Source organism: Hesperophylax consimilis, chromosome 7 (assembly GCF_061612785.1).
Source record: "Hesperophylax consimilis isolate HC1 chromosome 7, BYU_Hcon_1.0, whole genome shotgun sequence".
Classification (NCBI taxonomy): Eukaryota; Metazoa; Arthropoda; class Insecta; order Trichoptera; family Limnephilidae; genus Hesperophylax; species Hesperophylax consimilis.
Genome location: NC_142842.1, coordinates 20,823,126 through 20,829,203, shown reverse-complemented (window position 1 = coordinate 20,829,203; position 6,078 = coordinate 20,823,126).

Below are 6,078 nucleotides of genomic sequence, written 5' to 3'. Positions count from 1 at the left end.
GATGAACTTTTAGTTGCACGTTTGAGATACTGCACATTTGCAAGAATCTGATGGGGGCAATCTTTAGGGGTGATTTGCAGACCAGTTCTCTGGAAGAGATGAAGAGGAACAATCACCGTATGTAAAGGTTATGCTATGGTTAACTAGCTAAGGTTATCGTAATAAGAACCGACTTAATACGTAAACATAACACATAGGCACATCGAATATGTTTGTCCAATTCCATAGCATTGAATAAAGAATAACACTAGAAGTGCCTTACGAAACACGTCCTCAGTTCTTGTGTTCTTTTTTTCTATGGTATATTGCCTATCCCCACATATGCAAATATGTGAGGTTTTTCAGTTTATTTAGATTAAAATGTGAGACTTTTTATTATTTTTTAGTTAATTCTGAAAAACGTAAAATAAAAATGTTGGTGTTTGGAAAATGAAAAATATTAAATTATTATAAGTGAGGTAGTTTTTTCCTTTAATAACAACAATTAAAACTCAAATCTAACAACAGTAGTATTTTTTACAATAACTCCACACAGGAGGACCTCAGGAAAATAATTTTTCTTAGGGCAACTGGGCATATTTATGGCTCGTAGGCAGATGCATCCACCGCCACGACCTTGACAAATCTTAACCCGGGAACTCCTGCTAAATCACCAAACTTGGCGATCCTATTGAGGAGACCTATGACAGAAATTTTGACTGTCCAATCAATGGTTCCGAGGCGACTGTACCTTTACCTACCGGCCTCCCAAATGAATAATTGAGATAACTTAAACAAACTGATATAACTTAAATAATGCAATTAAACAACATGCATTTAAATTCAAAATATTTTCAAATAATATCATCCAAATTATCCTTATCGTTCAATTATCAGCTGACAGATTTTATCAGGAAAATAATACCATCTCTAAACTTCGTGCGGTCAGTAATGTCAAGTGAACACTTAAATTCTATTCTTGTTGCTACTGTTATCGTAATTACCTGAGTTGCATAAAAACACAGCGTGCTTCACGCTCTTGTAATACTTCAGATCAAATAATGTAGTTCAAGTAACACTGATAACGATTAGGTATTTATAACGAGACAGTACTCTTCTCAAAGTGGCCACGTGCACGCACTATGTACTCTTGCTATAGTCCCTTGATAAAAGCGTCGAGGCTTTGCGAAATGAGGAACATAAGTACGCGTCTCATGAATTCGTACTCTTGAACCTATTTAGATAATTGGGTAATGTAAGATCTCGCCGAACCTGAAAAGCTGGAAAAAATGCAAGACACAAACACGCTTTCAATCTTTTAAGATGACTCCTGGCGTCCTGCACGTACTAAATATACTCCAAGAAAAGTTACACAATGAATCCATCGGTGCGTACTAATCACTTTTCATTTGACATTCAAATTATTATTTTTTATTAATGATAAACTAATGTTTATAAGACAAAGTTTTATGCATGGCATAAAGGATAACAAATAATTATGGCTTATAATTATTTGACATTCAAATGATAACACAAAAGGGTTTTGGAATATGGAGCCACTCGCACCACAAAATGCACTCTACTCTCGTCGAAATTATTGTAAGCACAACATTTACGTGACAAATATTACCGGCTACTTGTCGGCGCATCAACGCACTATGTAATCTAATAAGGTCATTGAAACAAGACTAGACACTATTTTTGTTTTTAAATCCACACATGCCCTCGGGAAAAGAATTTATTTTAAGGCCTATGTCATCTTTGGAGTTGTTGTGTGGAAAGCTTTTTTGAGGTAAGACATAAGGCAGCAAATCGTTTGACTTTCGAGTGTTAAAAATAACCCGTCCCCACGAGACAAAAATATCAACCATGTACCTACGAATGTTGGGCACGTGTTTGGTGTGTTTCCCGACCATGCACCGGCGCCGAAGGGATCAATGACGCTAGTTCTTCAGAGCTCCTATATTTTAATACAAGTACTCTGAGAAAAATGAGTACGGATTTTTTATCAGGATTCTTAGTATAAAATAAAATATTTGTCATTAAGGGTATATCTAAACACGTGTTTTAAGCAATTGACCGGTATTATGGACGAAATGCGAAAATATTATTATTTTGAAGTACACATCTTCAGACATCCTCATATATATTCGTGCTTTACCAAAGATATTAGAAGAACGAGATATGCTATGTTGGCCGCCGGACCGTAGGCAGAGTACTACCTAATTAGGGTACTTTGAATACTATCGGGACGTGTACGCACAGAAATCTGTTCTCTGTATTAGTGCGGATAACTTGGCGTAAGCGAAGGTGTGCAGTAGTATTGGTGAACAAAACCGGCGACACTGGGCATAACAATTCCACACAGTATGAACTGCTCATAGCACATCTCGTTCTTCTAATATCTTTGTGCTTTACTGATAGTTTTTTTTATGAAATTTGTCATTTTATTTGTTATAGGTCCCTAGTCCCGTTTTTAACAGGAAAATTAATAATTTTCTGATTTTTAATAAATTGACAATATTTCATATCAGTATGTTTTCTCCGTGTAGAAAGACAACATTTCCACATGTGCCCTCGAGATTAAAATCGGATTTTTAAGATTATTTTAAAATAAAAATAAAAAAGGAATATATCAAACAGGGTGCCCGTTTCTGCACGGAGTTAAGGGGTTTTAAGTATTTTGGGGATACAGACGAGGGTTGGCTGCCAAATTCAATAGAGGGGCGCACTTGCAAATTGTACCGAATCAGCAGTTATTTTTTATTTATTAATCTTAAGTCAGCTCACATCTTCGTGTGTGCTAATAGTTTTATAAACATATAAACATGTACATTGTTTGGCAAACATAATCTTTCTTTAAATATTTCAATAAAGTCACAAAGAAAGAAACATTAATAATTGAGATAGATAAGATATATTTATTATATATATAGATTCTTGGGTGCTTGTTTTTTTTCTTGTTGGCAATCTAATTTGCTTAGAATTTCTCGTCCCGTGTCCGTGTATCTCGTTATTGTAATTTATTTTTCTTTTCAGTTCCTTAGACATCATCCCTAAGTTAATTTTATGTATAAAAATAAGTACATTCAAATACACAGTTTGCTTCGCCGTCAAAATATTCAGCTCCTTTAACATGTCTCTTATCCGTGTGTATATGTTGCGCTTAAGTATTATTCGCATTGCTTTATTTTGAAGTATTTGCATTTTTTTCTTTTTCTCTTTATTGAAGAGAAAAAGAATACTTGAACAGTAATTAAAGTGTGGTGATATAATTGTATTGTATATTATCTGGCATGTTTCTTTATTTACTTTGTTTCTGATTCTACCAAGAAATGATATTTTTTTTGCAATTTTTTTAATTGTATAGTCTGCATTTTTTGAGAAGTTCAATTTTGAGTCTATAATAACACCTAGATATTTAATTTCTTCCACTTTTTTTATGATTTCTCCATTTATAGAAACATTTGGTTCCTCATGTGTATTTGTTCTGCCTATATGCATGTATTTTGTCTTATTTACATTTAGTTTTAATTTATTTAGTTTGAGCCATTTTGACAATGTTTCTAAGTCACTATTTATCTTTTTGATTGCTTTCTCATAATTATCTTCTGCAATATAAATTAGTGCGTCGTCTGCAAACAGTCTTATTTTGCAATGTTTTAATATTTTTACCATATCATTTATGTAGAGTATACACAATATCGGACCCAATACAGATCCTTGCGGTACACCCAGCTTATTTTCAATAGGATTTGATATATTGTTTTTTATCTTTGTTGTTTGTTGTCTGTTGCTTAAGTAGTTTTTAAACCATTCCAGTTCTTTCCCTTTTATTCCATATTTTTTTAATAACTCTTTTTCTATCTATTGTTTCAAAAGCTCTCTGAAAATCTAAAAACACCGCAACAATATGCAATTCTTTATCTATATCTTCCTTCCAATCATCAATTACTAAATTTAACGCTGTTTCACATGAATTATTGTTCCTAAATCCAGATTGTTCGTCACAAAGGATGCTATTATTTTCCAAGTATTCTTCAAGTTGAGATTTAATTATGTATTCCATCACTTGCTCATATTTTGGTAACATATTTACAGGTCGAAAGTCTTCACATTTTTTTGTGTTCGAAATCTTTGGAATCGGTATCACCATAGACGTTTTCCGTGATTCAGGAAACTTCCCTGTTTCTAACGATTCGTTTATTAAACTAAGAAACTCTTCTCCTATTACAGGTAATGCATGTTCTAATATTTGAATAGTGATCCCATCTTTGCTGGGCTTTGATTTGATTTTGGACAGTATTCTTTGGAGTTTCTGGCCGTCTATTTTCTTAAACTTTAATTCGCAAGTTTTTTCTTCAAAATTGAAAATTTCTTCTTCTTCTAGGATTGGGATATTTTTGTTAATTTCTTCTATACTTGTCACAAAATATTTATTAAACTTATCAGCCATGTTGTTTTCGCCATCCAATTCGGATGGGAATATGATATCTTTTTCCACATCTTCACATTTATTTTTCATCATTGACTTGAGTGTTTTCCACATTTTCGTTGGATCTCCCCTTTCCCGTTGAATTTTGTTGATGAAATGTTCATTTTTGTATCCTTTATAAGTTTTGAGTACTTGTTTCGAATTGTTTTAAATCTATTCCAATGTTCGTTATCCTTTGTAATTTTTGCTATTTTATAAGAAGTATCTCGTTCATATTGCATTTGTCTTAGTTTTTTGGAATACTATTGATTATTGGTTTTAATTACTATACGTTGTTCAGGCATTATTTTATTTATTGCATCAGTCATATTGGTTATTATAGTTTCACCTTTTTTTGTGAAAATCTAAGTTATTTACATCTTTCCAATCTTGAATCAATAATTCTTGAATCATTTTACTCTTATCGTATATTTTCAGGTTTCTTCTTTTAATAACTTTTTCGATATTTTTGATGTTTTTATTTTTTGCCATCACTATATTAATGATGCTATGATCTGTTATTTTAGGTGTATCTAATATTTTTACATTTAGTTCATAATCATTTGATAAAACAAGATCTATGAGTGTACAGGTTGATTGTGTTATCCTAGTGTATTCTTTGACCAACTGTTTCATTCCTGTAATGTTGATGATGCTTTTCATTTTCTTTGTATAAAAATCTGTTTCGCATTTCATGTTTATATTAAAGTCTCCAATAATTATATTGAGATCAGTTTCTTTTAAAAAATTTGAACACCAGTTTTCAAAATAATTTATAAAGTCACTTTTACTGGCATTTGGGGAGTGATAAATTACGCAGTATACTCCTGGTCTAAATCCTTTCTTAATTTTTATTGATAAGATCCAGGTACATTTTTTGTGATTTTCGTTAGAAATTGTTTCAAAATTTATATTATCTTTCAGTAACATTATTACTCCGCCTGTATGCCGACTATTCGAATTACATCTTATTACCTTATAGTTCGTAAATTTTATTTCAACTTCTTCTATTTCTTCTGTGACATGCGTTTCACTGAGCATGATCATTTGAGGTTTTCGTTCTTCGAGTAAAATTTGTAACTCTTCATGGTGTGCAGGCAAGCTTTGTATATTAAAGTACAAGATCTCTTCGGTTTCTAATTTGTTGTTCGAAAATATTTTTATGTTACTGTTTACCTTAGAGCAGGTCTTTAGTGACATAAAAAATCATTTTTCTTTTTTTCCGCTTCAACTTTTCTCACGTGCACTGAACATTCATCACTCCAAGCAAAATGGTCAGTTGGCAGTTGTAATTTTAATCGATCATTAATTTTTTTCAGTTAATGCATTGGATGTCTCTTTGACAGCATTCGTTGTCGTTGTCATGTGTTCCGGAACATCGAGTGCATGCTTTTTCACTTCTGCAGTCTTGTGCCTTGTGCATGTAGCCTTTGCACTTGTAACATTTTAGAAGTGAGATGTTGTCGAACACCCGACATCTATCCCAACCAATATTTACTTTTCCTTCTTGTAACATTCTATTGTATGTTTTACCATCAACTTCCATGAAAATGGTGTAGTTAATGTCTCCTCGTTTGGTTTTAATTTCTTTTATAAATTTAATATCAATTTTACTATCAAGTGTT